The following is a 16,818-nucleotide window of genomic DNA, read 5'->3' as shown; positions in this document are numbered from 1 at the left end:
CTGACTGAAGGCAACAGAGGAGGACACGGGCAAAATCGAATCGTCATGGAAGTATGCAGATTTCTTCTAATTTGCTTGACCTCAATACAAACATTTTTAATTGACTACGATCCCTAGGGTGTAATCTCTACCATGAAAAAAGTCTGTCTTTTTTTTGTGTCTGAACCTTCACAATTAATTTATGGACCATGCTGTTACTGCAGGGGATGTGAAGAGAGGGAACGTGACCAATGGGGTTTAAAATGAACCAACTGGGCAAGGGATTAAAACCAATGGTCATATACTACATCCAAAATGGAATGTTCTGCCTCTCAGGGGATTGTGGGTAAAGAATGTACTACTCGGCACACATACTCGCCTGCGACCTGCAGAATTTATGGAGAACATTGCAGCTATGGGAAGAGCCTAAATATTTTATTGGCCGTTCCAAACTGGGAGAAACTGTTAGGCTTTCGCAATAGGAGCAAAGGTGTTGTTTTTTCTGCTTTTAATATTTTTTTCACTTTTATCTGCTCCATGTGTTCCTTACGGTTAAGACAGACACTTCCAATGCGTGTAGCCATGTTGTTTCACTTATTCATATAGGGACTTTGCATGTTGCATAAAATATATTAAAACTCTTTGGCAAAAGAGTCGGCCACAGAAAAAGCTTATAGTCCACTGCCACTTTCTTTACCGACATAAAGGATGCTACAGACACAACAAAAGTTAGATTTAATTTAAGTGGAACCATACTGGATAGACAGTACAGAAATCACCAGTAACTCACAGGACACATGGCAGGTGAATCTTCTTCTACTCCTCTGACAAACCCATGAGCTAGTAACTATATTCCCATCCACATTCAGCTTTACACACTCTCACTGACAACTGCGAAGGTGTAGCCACCTGTTGAGTAGCTAGGGGGCACTGATGCTGCAGTAACCTAACAAGCCCGTTCTGCCCTGGTGAGACACTGTGCCAGCCGCGTCCCAGTAAGTCACAGCCAGCTCATGACACAGACCAGACTTGCGCTAGCAGTCTCAAAGGCTGTAGGGAAAAAGCCTAATCCTGTGGGAAGCACCGTTATCAACGGAGCTGTACGGGAGCCCCAAGCTTGTGGCTTTTATAGCAAAACTGTAGCCTTGGGTACGACCGCGTGACGACGCGCCCTGTAAGGTTTTCCTGGCGTAACCGGTGCCGTTTCGTAGGTTAATGATATGTGCCGATAGCGGGTTTAATTTCCCCACATTCCAGAAATGCCTCGTCAGACACAGCTGTGGTAGTCGTGTTATTTTGATTTGCAGGGGCCAATAGTAATGGGCCTGCAGGGAATATCCACACCATGTGAACCGGCCTTTGTGTGCTTCACCTACTTTCCAATATACATACAGGATAAATCACTCTTGGGTTCCGCTGTGATAACATATCTGTGACAGGAAGGCTGGGGGCCCGAGGCTGGCTCGAGAGTCGCCTCCTGGGTTTAGGTTTCTGACCAGATAACATCTAGGAATTTAACATTTCTCTGACCGTTTAAAATGGCACGCTCCGTAGGAGTTTGGCAGGAGATGGGGTGGGATGGAGGGGCGAGGAGACAAGTTTAAAAAGAGTCAAAGCCAGCGTCGCAATCTGCATTTGGCACGTCGCAACTCTGTGTGTCGCAGTTCCCTGAGAAACGGACGATCTGCTTACAGGACCTGCGCAAGTCCGTGTTATCGGGAACAGAGAGGTCCTTGTTCCTTCAGACATCGCAAAGCCTTCACTCTCTGGCGTTCCCTGTAGTCTTGTATATTTAAGTAATAACGATCAATGAACAAGCTGATCAAGATACCGGCTGTGTGATAAGTGTAATGACTGATTGAAATGAAATGAAATGAAATGATGGTGTGAACAGTTAAGGATGCAAAGTAGGCAAGTAAGTGAGTAGCTAAGAAAGTAAGTAAGCAAGCAAGTAGGAGAGTAACCACGGGAGTGAGTAGCTAAGTAAGTAGGTAAGTAAGTAACCTGACAGTGACCGTTCTCAAGCCAGTAGAACAGAACAGGTAATTTGATAACAGCAGCTGTAGTACTTTGTATTTTATGTTAAAAAAAAAAAAACATATACAAACAGAAAATGATTTATGCTTTTAGGCATAGAAACACGTCTATGTCTTGTGTTGTATGTTTTCCAATTGTTCTTGAATGACTTCACAGCTCTTCCCAGTGTCTCACATGGCTTCGTTTATATGCAGATGGTAATCATTTTGTGTTATGGGCACCTATTCAAATGATGAATAAAAAATATCTGGTGCCTGGCATGTTTCATGGTGTCATTAATTATTCATTATTACATTTTCCATGCTTATATATATTGCATCTTTGATTTCTGTGTTCAATGTACTTGTCAATGATTACATTGACAACAGAATTCATCAATTGTCTGTGATGCAATGAGTGCAGCTACCACACAGGAGGTAAAATATATGGAGTAGGAGTGTATAGGCAAATATATTTTACAATGCAGTAAAAATGTTCACTGCTAGCATTAACAAAATACAAAGATGCACCCACAGGGTTGCTTCTGATCCAAGGCCCATACTATTTTCTAAAATAACTCGTATTTAATTCATTTAACATCATTACACAGACACACACACAGTCAGTCAAACGCAAACACAGTATACAAAGTAAACCTGATTTAAACAAAATTCTATACATAAGTTAATACATTTCTTTCTCAGCAGTACACTTTCACATACCTGTGTTTTCGTGCTATTTTGCTGGCATACAGCATACTGCATATACCACATACATATTGCATTAGATGGTATAACATGACAATGTTTCTTCCTTTCTTGACTGAGGACAGCCCTAAGAAGCATACGGGATGCTTCATGCTAAACACTGGTTTACGTGTCAACTGATTATGAGTCAGAGCCAGATCTCTCATCCCTTTTGCACTGGCACATTTGAGCAAAGCTGTATTGGACCCGAGTAGATCCCAAATGGCATGCATGGATGAAACTGCTTTTCCATTATACTCTGTTAGCCACTGGCAATCCAGGGCATACCAAGTACCATCATGAACACAGCAGTGTGTTGTGGGTACCCATGGCTTTTTAGATGGATTCCAACATTGAAGGGCTATGAGGAGCTGATTTAATTTCTGATGCAGGTATTTTGTTCTTGCAAAAAAGCATACATTTGGTGACACAGACATGAGGCATTCATGCATACAGGCACCAAACACTCATTGGGGAAAGTGAAACCAGGGATTTTACAGCAACAACATTATGCCTTGTTCTTGTTCACCAATATTATCGCTGTTTATTTTAAAGTATGTAAATATAGCCTAGACTTGTACACTAGGTTCAAGACTAATCGTAGATAAATACAGCCATTTGTTTAATGTGTTGACTGGGCTGTCTGCATTCATCTGTTCAGTGGTTTACTGGCATGTCTTCATGGCAAAATTCAGTGACGGTTGTGGGTGCAACTGCTCACTCCCAGCTCGTTTATAAACCTGCCAGCACCAGAAATTAAACCGGGCCGTTCCTGGATCGGGCCTTGCCAGCTCAGATCACATCTGAACCCGTGCAAAAGCTCCAGCACAGGTCCAGCTGGGCTGGAACATGCCAGTGCAAAAGGAGAATCTCTGTGCAGGCCAAGCCTGTCACTTTGTAATGGTATAGAATGTCCCATTTTTTGGATGGGGATTTCAGTGGTGAAAGACAAATTGAAAGAACAAGTTGACTATGGTGTGTTCAACTGCCTAATCATTACTTTGTCTCACATTATTATAAATTTATTTCAGATATCTAGAAATATCCAACATCTAAAACTCAAATCAAGAAACTTCACAAATCCATTATAATATTGGCAGGTAAACATGTACATGCATTGTTTACTTTAATTATTAATATCAATCAACTAGCCTCTCTGTGTATATACAGGTGATATCCCTGGTAGTGTGACAAGTCATGTCTGTTTGTCCAAACATTCTCCTGGAATACACCATAAATACTTGGCTGAATCCAGTCAATTCAGCAACTGCCAAAATTAAAATAAATTATGAAAAGAGTTCATGAGCAAGCTATCAATTATTTACTTACGGTTAAAAAGCACTTAAATATCTGTTATGAATCCGTTTGTAACTGTAATAGACTTTAGTAATGAAATATTGCTAAATATTGCATTTAAAACTTCAATGTAAACAGAATTTTACCTAAAGAACTGCTGCACCAGCCAGAAACTATTGCTTCTGTGATTTCCAATCAAATCTGTCCACAGCTGTAGTGCCAAACTAGCCAGATGACAAAATTCAAAGGCCATTAATTCAGACCTCTGTATCTGTGGGTAAAAGGTTTATTTATACAGGAGACATCCATTAGATTTAGAACTGAATTTTAGTAAAGACACCCAAGTTGTGTTAGAGATTAATGCTTTTGCAGTGCTGTTTAAAAAAGAAACATCATCTGACTAACCCTGTAGCCATGTTGACTAGCAAAGTGACAGCAACTATCATACTATAAGGGTGCCAGGCAGTGCTCCCGCCAAAAAAAGAGAATATATAAACACGAGAAGTCACAATAAAAAAGAAATGACCTACAGGTTCAGCTTGCAGGTTCAGCTGTAGGGCAGCGTCCACATGCCAGTTGCCAGCTGCAATGTTGGTGGTTCCAATATGGCGTGCGACCTTGCTCACGTATCTTTTTCTCTCTCCGTTCTTCCTGTCTCCCTACGCGGCTGTCCAATAAAGCAGAAAAAGCTCTAAAAATGGCCAACATTCACCAGTATCAATAAAACAGAATGCCACCTAACCCATAACAATTTTGTAAGGGATAATCATAGTATACATAGAAATTTTAAAATAGCAGAGGTAGCAGGACCATGCAATAAGGATACCAACATGAAACAATTATAGGTAGTAACACAGCAATGTAGGCTTCAGCATTAAATGCATTCATGTAGTATACACAAACAATGAGAGAAATCTTTTGTTGTGTAATTCCTGAATGTGCACATGATCAAAACAGAAGAAAACACTGTGGCCAACAGTAAAAAGTACAAACAAAGTACATACAAAAACAAACACAAACAGGGGGAGAATAAATAGATACAATATATGCTTTAACTGCCTTCACTGCCACTACTCCTATAGCAGCACAGCTCCGCAGTCACCAAAATCTACAGCACTAAAATCCCAAATGCAACACGAGATAAGTATCCAATAACAAACAACGCTTTTTCTTTGGTACAGCCATGGAAACACAGAAACAAATGCAAATACACCCTACCACCACCAACAACAGGAACCTTAAAAGCACTCATCAAAGTATAAAAACCAGTATACAAACCAGTTTTTCGAGTCGCCAGGTCCATTCTAGTTTGGAGTTTGCTCTGGTATTCTCTGCTTGTTGTTTTGATCCTTCTTCAGACACACTGTTTCCTCTTGGACTAGTTTCCGTTACCTCGAATAGCATACACGCTTACAAACGTTGATCTGGAGCAGATGAAACCAGGAAATGAAACCAGTCGGCATATCATTTTTTAAAAGACCTGCTCACACGTTAAAACCTCACACTTGGAGCCACACTCCATCCCCCCTTTTCCCCAAAAGGGAAAACAAAACCTACAAGTGCATACAAACAATGTAACAGCCAGATTTTGGAGACATAAAGGTATAGAAACCCAAGAAAGTCTTCATCATTGTCCTCTTTAATGATGTGCAAAACCCTCTGTTTGTCAACCTGATCCACTTTGTCTGCAGTAGGCTTTCAAATTTGACACATGCACAGTGCTTACATCAGTCCTAAAGCCTTCTAAGAAGACTAGAGAATCGATGGATCATACTTGTGACACCTCATGGTACGGTCCTTTCCATTTTAGAATTTAGAGTTTGTGCTTGAAACCAGTCAACAGCTCTGGAGAGGCAGTAAGACTGCAGATTGAAGTTCTAACAGGACATCATGATGGTGCTCATCATAGTTTTGTTTTTTATTTTTATGTTTTCTGGAGATTCGCTTTGGCTAGCATCTGTTATGAGGTGCCTCCCCAGGTCCAATTCCGCAGGTGTAACTCAAAACCACTCTTGTACAGCTGAATTAAGAGCTAAATGGAACTCTGGCAAATAGACACTAAAGTGACTGTTCATTGGGGCTTCATGATATGCCTGTCAGATGAGGCTCCTGAGCTTTTGTGTAATGTGTATATACTTTCACTACACTTTGTCTGCTAAAATTACGAATTCATGAGAATCACCATTTTTCCAAACGGAATTGTATATCCTCAATCTCCTCATCCACTTGTTCCTTGCAAACGTTTGGATCATCAAATGGAAAGACTGTCTTTATTACAAAACAGGCAAACACACTGCAGTGGGACAGACGGCTTTGTAACAAACAGGAATCAAGAAGAATGTTCAGCTTGTCTTTGCGATATCCAATGATGAAACTGAACCTTGAAGAACCCAGTGAATAAGACGGCAATTGCCATTACCTGTGTTCATCATCCAGTGTAGAGGAGAATGTTCAGTGACTACTGTAAACACTCTGCATTCTAGATAGCAACAGCACTTCTCAAATTCCCACACCACAGCATGGGACATGTTATGAGGTGGAGTAATTTTGTTTAGCTTTGTTTCAAGTCTGGCTTGCCTATGCTTACACCTCTAGAGTTCCAGGTCCCACCCTCTGCGTTAGCAAAGCCGCTAGTCAGGTTGTACAGGTGTCACTGTAGACGGCCAAATGGCAAGTCCATCCGTGGGTGTCCCATAATAGGAGGTAAGACTAAGCAATCTTGTAATTGCTCAAAAGAAAGTTAACAGGCAGGAGACCACCAAAACACAGCTCCATTTTTCTTCAGGGCATTGAGGCACTCCACCAACTTGGGAGAAATTGGGAACAAATCAGTGGTACCAATCTTCCATTCCAAAAAAATATTAACATCCAGAAAATGAGTGGGGCCAGGAATACACTGAACAGCAGCCATTCTTGCTGCGTCTGCATGGGTGCCTTAGGCAGTGACAAGTTTGCCAAGAAATGTTATTTAAAGCAAAGCTTAACCAAAAATGATGAATTTGCAAGGATACACATCTTTGGGGTTCTGATAGCCATGGCATTACGCTCAAAGCAACAACTCCAGTTAAAATCCTTTCCAAATTTTTTTGTCCTTTGTTCTGCCAACCAACCGGCAATTTCAGACAACCTTACTTACATCAATGTGTACATCATCAGAAAGGGTGGATATCTAAATATGGAAGGTAATGTCCATCCATCCATCCATCCATCATCTATACCCACATATCCTGAGCAGGGTCGTGGGGGGGGCTGGAGCATATCCCAGCGTGCATTGGGCGAGAGGCAGGAATACACCCTGGACAGGCCGTCAATCTACCACAGGGCGCACACACCATTCACTCACACACTCATAGCTATGGGTAATTTAGGGTCTCCAATCGGCCTACCTGCATGTCCTTGGACTGTGGGAGGAAACCGGAGTACCCAGAGGAAACCCACGCGGACACGGGGAGAACATGCACAGAAAGGCCCCAAGCCAAGATTCGAACCCACAAAGTTCTTGCTGCGAGGCGACCACCAAAGATAATGTGATAGAAAAAATTCCTGGAAAACAAGAAACAAGAGGTAAAGTTAGCTGCATGCTGAAGCTTTTTTTTTTTTCCTTCAAAAAAAGTAAAAAAACAACCCATTTTATGAAATTAAATAATAAAATACAATTGCCATCACTGTAGCCTATATGGGATCAAACTGTTACACAGTCTGCAAATTTTGTCTTTTTGGTCCAGAACTCTTTTTCTGTACTTATAGTTGACAGGGTATTTTAAAAAATTTCCACACTTCAGATTTACATTTACAGTAAGTGCTGGGTTTTCTATTTCAATGGGCCTGTTTGTACTGGCCGTAATTTCTGCATGAAAATGCCATCTTGTTGAAGGAATGAGTGAGCTCTCAGGATTATGTTAGTCGCACTTATGAGTTTCCTCCCATCTGCGCCAAGTTTTTTTGAGAAATTGTCTTTCTAATACTCTTTAAACAAAATTAAATTCAAATAAAATAATGTGCTGTATGAACTTTAAACTGTGTTCGGAATGATTTTTCTGTACACAGGATTTTTTTTTGCACCCCTAGTTGTGGGCCATTCACTAGGCTATTGCAGCACTCGCTGTTAACATAATCAAGTGTGCAAACTAAAAATAAAACAACCTAATAATAATAATAATAACAATAAACTGTACCTTTATGGTTTTAAATTTGAAATCAATGTGTAATTTAAATATACATCAGATTTCATAATGACACAGAAACACTATACAGTTAAGAGCTATATTGAAAGCGAGAAACAGAAGGCTTGCATAGACTGCTGTCAATGACTCCGCTCCACTAAAATAAAATAACTGTAAGAAATATTAAGCTATGCAATACTGAAATGTATAACATTAAAACTTCTGTAAACAATCCAAAAATTAAGAAGAAGGTAGGCGTAAAAGGTCAGCTTGTTGACCTGTGTACAATTTTAGGAAGATCTGTGATTTAAAAGTTGATCATGCTTAAAAAGGACTTTGGAAAATTTATCTGTGCGCGTGGATATTTTATGAATACGTTTGTAGGAACATTTTAGGAAATGACCGAATTCCAATAGGATGAATTCCAAGATGATTTTATAAATGAGGCCCCTGGTGTTGAAGAATTTTGTCCCGAGTGCTAGCCACCGTGGAGCTGGGCTCATGGGCGTGCTCTCCATCTTCAGAGACATGACCCCAAAATGAATGCCAGGAGTTCCTTCTGGAGCCAGCGAGACTACTCTGTGAGGTCAGCAGCAACGTCCGGTTCATGCAAGCGTCTCACCGTTTCCTGTCAAAAATCCTTGAATTGGATTTGGTGGCCTGCCATATCCCTCCCTTGGATTGGTTAATATACATGGCAGAGGTGAAGGGGTCATTTGTTGAAATCCAGACTGTCGGAGGTATCGGACAGGTAAGGCCAAGTAGGGGCTTGACTATGGGGTGAGAACAGGTATGACTATCTCACCCACATCAGGACTACCATCAGTCACCCCCATAAAAGGATCACGCAAATGGAGTGGGAAGAGAAGGGGTTCCACTGCTGTACGTTTCTCTGGATAAGAGCGTCTGCTAAGTGACTGAAATATATTGGGCCGAAAGGATCAGTGTCAGACATTACAATAATGACAAAATACAAGTGTTGCAATGCTTGCAAAATTCATTCAGAAGCACAATGCTCAACACGATGAACTGGTATAGAGGCGTGGTCATACACTTCAAAAGCCATCTCGAGTGTAATTTTCTGTAGAGGTGCTGATTTGCAAAGTGGCAACAATAATAAGGGCAGGCAGGCAGTATTCCTTCCAAAGAAAATGCAAAAAAAAGTATATATGTAAAAAAAAAAAAAAAAAAACTTCCTTTCACCAGTTCCAACCATACAAAAAGAGCGGTAGGAACAGGTATGTAACACTCTGTGCCGTCAGAATGGGCCATCACTCAACACAACTTTAAACAGCTGGCGTGAGCAAAGGAGGCAAGTTGTGGCAGTAAAGACACCAACATGAAGCAGTTTTAAGTATTCAAATACCTTAGGTATGCTGGAAAAAACAATCAAGCACAGAATTACCTTAATTATGTTATAATAAATACAACACACAGGTTTAATACAGAACATATATAGCACACACAAACAGCCAGATAAATAGTTTAGTTCTGAACATGCACATAAACAGAATAAAGAAAACAAACATTCAGGTCAAAAGTGAAAGAAAGAAACTATATACAAGTACTTTCACGGCCTTCCCGCCCCAATTTCATCAGAAGTGCTCCACAACGACTACCAAAATATAAAGCACAATACCCCAAACACAACGCCAGAGACATGTCCAACAGCAAGAAAAACCATCTTAAATTTAGCTCCACCCAACGAAGGACGCAAGGAAAGGAAAAATACGTACTTCTAATGTACCTTTTTTAGGTTGAATTTGTAGGCGGCATCAATGTATCCTTTATCAGATAGGATAAAGATATCCCATACATATTTGCCATTACATTGGCCTTCTTACTTGCGTTAATGGCAGCTGAAAACAGCGAAGCGACGGTTGGGGCGGGGGCGCTCGTTTACTAGTGCGAGTATACAGTGAACTCGATAGTTAATTTTAGTTCCATTTAAAAAAATACAATTATTTAATACACTGGAATAATGTATGTAAAGTAATTTAAGCCTCGGTGAGCTTTGCATGAACTAGCCAGCTACAGTAACTTGCTAGTGTTACATCCGTCGTCGACAAAGAAAGGACACTGGTGTAGAAAAGTTTGTCTTTATTTATACTGACGCGAAGTTAGCGAGCACTTGGGGAACGCAGGCACAAACTACAACAACGAGCTGAGATACGCACGTTTGCAGGTGGGGCTACAATGCGAGGCTACCATGAACTTAATGTACTTACTGCAACTCAGTGTTTGTTCATATTTCCTCTTAAAAACTCGTCTCTCTGTAGACGTGGCTTGTTTCCTCACCACGCCACAAGCTCCCTCGCCTCTTCCAAAGGCCCATTCTTCTTCGTATGATTTTACGTTACGTCATATAGGTCACTTCCTGCTTTGCATTGCCCCCTACTGGTCACAGTACAAGCAGCAAATGCAGTATTTCAATGCACTAATACTGGTGGTGGTTTGGACAGACATTCCACCTGGCCCTGCACTCTTAATCGCGCTACTTTAATGTGATGCTATCCTGCATTCAAAGCGCAGGCAGCGGGGTAGCTGCTTTCTGTCTGAGATTCAGCCAGGGTTTTGGAACAGACAATGGTCCAGCATGGTCTGGTGTTTAGCTGTCCTCTTATCTGTTATCTTATCTACTACTACTACCACTAAAATAATAATAATAATAATAATGAGGAAAAAGGACATACAACTAGTACAGCATAACTCTTCCACTTGTCACAGTTACTAAACACTATGTATTGTTCAACTGAGGCAAATATGGAGAGATTACCAATTTAAAATAGGGGTTATATTGGGGAACAGGCCAGCACATCTCATACAGTATGTCTTCTTGCGTGCCTTCTTGTTGTAAGGAAAATTCTGTATAAGGTTAACAACAACCCTGAAAAACGTTTTAAGTATGATATGCCAAGAGCGTGTTCTCCTGATTGTTCGATTCCTGGAGGGCTCCTCCGCCTCTGCTGTGTATCTACGATAGAAGGCAGAGGCCGGGGAAGTACTATTTACAGTACAAGTGAGTCAGGTGACCACTGGCCTATGTCACCATGCGGCGTTCAGCATTCAGAGAGGCAAAAAGAAAAACAAGCCCATTGAATCTCTTTCAAATACAGTGGTGTACCATAACATTATGCATGCTAACCAGGTCATTAGATTTGCATAATGTTCAAAGCGGCCAGGTTCTGAACGGCCCTGTTTACCTGAGCGACGAGAGGAGCTCTCATGAACATCCACACAATGAAGACGAGCCCATCTTCCATTTTCCTTCTCCTGGAGGCCTTTTCTGGCCTCATTTAAGATTCTGCTTCCGCTGGGCCTGGTCAATGCACGATCGGTGTTTTGTAAGAACAGGGTCCGTTCGGGTGGTTTTTGTGGTCATGGTTTGGACTGTTTTGTGGCCCCCTGTGAGTTAGGTGTGAGAGATGTGAATTTTTCACAAAAAGCAATGGCTTTTGGGGGAAAGAGGATAAATGCTTTAAACAGTTATTTATGTTTAAAATATGATACACCCCCTTCAACCTGTTAACTGTGTAATTGTGACACCATACAAAGACACACTCTGAAAACTGAAACTTCTTGTCGCTGCTTTGGTGAATAATTCAGCTTCCCGTGCCTGGCCTGTATTTCAGAACCTTCCCATGATTCTCTGCTCTGTCTGACCCAGTCCCAACACTGAGCATTCATGGAAGAATCTGCCTCGTCATCTCACCTCTCCCCGGGACACAGCACTGTGGGCGGCCTGCTTTTTCAGCCTCTGCTGATTGTGCTCCTCATTCGAGCCCTCAAGTCCTGGACCTCCAACAGCCAGTTCTACCCCGCGCTAATGGGTGATGATGTCACTGGCTAACAGCACACGATGATTTGAGACAAAAGGCAATTATTGATAATGGCAGCATGTGACCGAGTAATGGGAGCCACCTGCGGAGGGCTCCCATTGGCCGACTCCCTCAGCTCCCTTCGATGGGCACACTGAATGCTGAGGCTTTTTAGGCCTTGTTCTCAAGTGATTGTCTTTGTATTGGCCGTTGGTTCCTCCATTTTCACGGCTCAGTGTGTTTATACCCAAAGAGGAGACAGAGGGCATTGCAAAACCAGTCACTTAAATGCAAACAGCACTCTTTTATTGGGTGTAAAAGCTTTTTGAAATTATGGGACGTGCCCCATAAAATAGTTCTTTTTCCCATTAAATAAATATCAGGAAAGGAGTCCTATTTGTGCCCAGTTGGTAAAGTTGATTTCTAGCGATATCAGTCATCAAAAGTATCTACTACATATGCAGGCTGAGCGCTGGGGATTAAGCTACCACTCACAAGCTGCCCGTTGTCTTCAGTGGGAGACTTTCCTTTGATGAGACCGGCCTCTCCAGTAATACTGTGTGACTAGCAGCAGAGTCTAAATGCGTCACTCGCTCGAGGAAGAGCCACAGTGGAGGATTTAAGGCGCTTCGATAATTGGGGCAGCGATAATGAGCCGGGCTCTGTGCACTCCCTCTTTTATCTGTGTTCTGTGTTCGACATCTATTTCCATTCGTCAGCAAACTCCGCCACTTTTCACGTCTTATCATATCTCAGCCGGTTCACTCGTGAAATGTCATCTTCAGCTGTTTCAGATGGCCTTATTTCATGCCCGATTTTCTGTTTTCCCTCTGAGCAGCTGTGCAATTATGGATTCCGGTCGCACTTGTGCATGATCAGATTCATATCTTGATTTAAACGGGCCAGAAGCGAAGAAACCGTCAATAAAGGCGATAGCAAAGACATGTGTCTCTCCGAATAGTGTAGAAATGCATTTTTAAGCTTGGATCGCACTTTACAGCTCACAATAAAACTGTAACAGAAAAAAAATACATGAGAGGAATAAGTGGCAAAAACCTTCATCTCCCCAAAGTGTATATTGCTACAACATTAACAGTGAAGCTGTACAGCCAAAAAAGAGTGTTGTAGTGTGATGTAGGTTATGTAATTGTCACCTTTTTTTGTGAGGTCACGTTGTGTTTTTTATGTCTTCATATGATCACAGGGATACGAACTTTTATGTGTTGAGTGTGTTTCATCATGTGTTAATTGTTCTGGGATTAGCAGTGATGTAGACAAGAACCCCATGCAGTACTGCATAGCTTCTGCTGATCCTTTGCTCATTACACATAGTAGTCAATTATATCAATTTATAACCAGTAAATATATGCCGTTAGGAGAAAAAAATATAGAAATATATACCAACCACCCAACCAGACATGTGTGTGTCAGTTTAGTAAAACATGGGGAATGTGATATGATTTCCCCATGGAAGATGAATTTTGTAAAATCCCCCTGAGACCCAGCACAAAAAGTATTTTAACACTTTTTTTTTTTAACATAATACAAGTGTCTTGGGTGACAAAAACATGGAAATGCACTGGAAATATTTTCAGAAATATGATTTCTTTTACTTTTATTGAATGTGCCTTAAAGCTTTCAGCATAGTTGAACATATGGTTCTTGAGTGGGGACAAAAATGAATGGTCAGGTCTTAGGGGGATATGCTATATTAAATGTTCCCAACCTCCTGCAAAATTGCAGACATTGGTAATACAGTGACATGGGTCATACTGGCAACAAATGGGGACCCAACACCTGATTAGGGTGACTTTACATTTGTGTTAGCAACCCTTCCCCACTATTGATCACAAAACCAGGACAGCTGGTTAGCAGAGATCTCAGCAGTCGGGGCTTTGTATTGAATGAGTTTCAAGTCTCTGGAACCTTGAGAAGCCAGCCTGCTGTACTTAAGGTGTCAGAACCAGTGTTATCCTTCATGTAAAGTGTCACAACCCAGCTGGATCAGCCAGCGGCCTCATGCATGTTAAGTCAGTATTTTATGGTCTCCCCTGTCTCAAGGCTTAGTCTGTCACACCTGATTTATCCTCTAACAAAAAGGCACAAGTGGTCCAATTAATCATAATTAGCTCTTTGTTTATCCAAAAGCAACTGTTTTTATAAGGGATATGGTAGACCCAACAACTTTGTTTGCAGGAGGTTTTAACCCTGTTGTGCCGGGCTAGTCATCTATGTCTCCTACCATTCATGTTCATGTTTAGTTTGAATTTGTATTTCCACGTAAGCTTGTTTTGAATGACCATGGCTGTAAAGCTGGTAGTTTACTTTGCATAAAAAGGATGTGACAACAATGTCTCAGTTTCTAAAATCTCCCCCCTTTTCCAGCCAAACTATTTGACTGATTTGTCACTTACATAATAACGGTAGTGGTAACATTGTATTTAAATCCTAGATTATGATACAAGGGTTCTTTTATATTTCTTACCTGACCTGAAAACATACCTGAGGACAGCTGTACAGTCATGCTGTCTCCGGAATAACTTGCATGCAAAAGAAAAGTAACCAGCCTTTACTTTACAATTTACTGTGTGCTACAAGAACAGTTCACAAAGTGTGAAGTAATTTACGGTTTTTTTTTTCGGTCTTCTTATTTTGCTAAATGGGGTTTGACTAGTAAAGCAGAACTGAATGCCATTTTTTCCCCCTCATTACATCTTTGCCATGTAAAATCCCTGTAGCATGATGGTGTTGGCCTTCATGGTGCACAGTGGAGCATGTTGTGCAAACATACCGTGCTCCTGGCCAGTCACGTGCATGCACACACACACACACACACACACACAGAAAGCTTTGGAGCCACAAACACACACACACACCTCCTGAGTATGTGTGGTGCAGGTACTTAGGTAGTAGACCAGGTGTAATATCATGCTGCTCACCTGTGCTTCCCCTGTGGCCTGTGATGTGTCTGACGTACACTGCACACATATGCACATACATGCACGCTCTCATACACAGGGCCACACACGGACACTAAAATGCATTCATAAAAGTACACACCCAACACACACACACACACACACACACACACGCACACACAAATGCATGCACAAACCACACATACATGCAAACACACATCCACACACAGACACACGCATGCTTCAGACCGCAACGTTGGCTCAGGCACATTTGCGGCAGTGTTCCTCTCACCTGATCCTGTACAGGAAGCAGGGAGTGGTGACTGGGCCACAATCAGTTCCTTTCATCCCCCGGATTCCTGAAGGGTTACCGACAGTCTGTTATCAGAACCCTGACGCAAGAGTTTGTCTGTGCGGAGGAAAGGACTGGGCTGGTTTTTCCCCTTATCCAGACGTCAGGAATAGCGTAAGTTTGTTGGGTTTTCTGGGCTGCTGATTGGATCAAGGGTTTGAGTGACATGTCTGAGAGCAGGGAGCTCTTTAGCCTTCTCTGGAAAAGTACATGGAATCCTCCTCTCCAGGGAAAGGCACAGCCAACAGCCCTGTCGGGGGGAGAAACTTCATTAACACATCTGACAACTCTGCAATGTACTGCTACTATTACTACTACTACTGCTACTACTACTACTGTTTCTACTGTTAGTACTACTAGTAGTACTAGTACCACTACTTCCTACAATAATAATAATAAGAAGAAGAATCATTATCATCATCATCATCATCATCAACACCGATAATTTATTATTAAAAGCAGGCAGGGTACTTCCCGCATAATCATGTCTGACCAGTACCACAAACTGTACCAGTGCAATGACTACAGATCAGCTAGTGGACTACAGAATGAACCTCAGCAGCTGGCTATATAAGCATCAGTCCGTGCATTCTCCAAAAATGATGAAGGATGCTCCAGGCAAGGGTGGGTTTGTAAATCCTATGAGTATTCAATCGGAGAAATATATTTTTAAAAAGAGATAATGTTTAAAAGGTTATAATTGCCAATTCTTACCATTAGAGACATAATCATATTTATTTTCATCATTCAATATTTTCACAAACGTAAAAAGTGTTGCATTTAAACAACGATCATTCATCTTGTGATCTCAAAGCACTTTTACTATTGTTGTTTTTTCATTCTGACAGGGGCGCTTCTGTTTCCCGGTACTGAGAGAAACGGCTCGGTGCTCCAGCTGTGCAGCTAAGGCGTTTAATTTTTAAAGCTTTGCCATTTTAGTGGCTTAATTATTGAAGGGCCTCAACAAGACATAAAAGACTGCATAATGCAAACCTCAAGAAATATTGTGGCGCCATATTTTCTTGAGCATTTATTTTTTATTTTGCTCCACTCACCAGTAATGTCTCTTTTCTGTTTTGTTTTGGGTTTTTTTTTTCAACAAAAGCATTACACAGCTGTCTCACACCTCCGTCCCTTAGCCTGTGTGATAATCTTAATTACGAGATTAAGTCATAATCATAATCAGGCTGGGAGAACACTGACAGTATGTGAGCCTCGGGCAAGACGTTCTCAATGAGGATGTTAATTTATTGATTTTGATATGCTCTGTGATGTGCAGTAACAGGCCTAATTCCGCGGAAATGCTGTCCACACTCTGTGTGATAGATAGTGCGGGCCAACACTGGCAGGTGGATCCTCAGGTCTGGGTGTCCTACTGGGGATTTCTGTCATAGCAGGTTTATCCATCAGTTGTCTGAGGGACCAGCCCGCTGATCTACGTGTCTGTAGTTCAGAACCATGTGCTACTTGACTTCATCGTTATTTCAACAAGCCCTTGAATTTCAACATCTTGGAGTTAGAAAGGCTTGC

At 41.5% G+C, this 16,818-nt stretch overlaps 1 long non-coding RNA gene across 3 annotated transcripts; it reads right to left on the bottom strand.

Moving 5' to 3' along the window:
* Window positions 1–2,135: 2,135 nt before the first annotated feature.
* Window positions 2,136–10,554, bottom strand: LOC118231778. 3 transcript variants are annotated; one of them, XR_004766147.1, is made up of 5 exons: window positions 10,429–10,554; window positions 7,424–7,580; window positions 5,316–5,461; window positions 4,184–4,704; window positions 2,136–4,008 (listed from the first exon to the last, which is right to left on the bottom strand). It is a non-coding gene; the product is annotated as an uncharacterized LOC118231778 (long non-coding RNA). The 3 variants fall into 3 exon arrangements; XR_004766148.1 differs by having other exon boundaries at window positions 2,136–4,308; window positions 4,568–4,704; XR_004766146.1 differs by having other exon boundaries at window positions 2,136–4,704.
* Window positions 10,555–16,818: the final 6,264 nt, after the last annotated feature.

This window comes from Anguilla anguilla, chromosome 7, assembly GCF_013347855.1.
Source record: "Anguilla anguilla isolate fAngAng1 chromosome 7, fAngAng1.pri, whole genome shotgun sequence".
Taxonomy (NCBI): domain Eukaryota; kingdom Metazoa; phylum Chordata; class Actinopteri; order Anguilliformes; family Anguillidae; genus Anguilla; species Anguilla anguilla.
The sequence above is the reverse complement of the archived record's forward strand: the minus strand, read 5'-3'. Positions and strand labels throughout refer to the sequence as shown.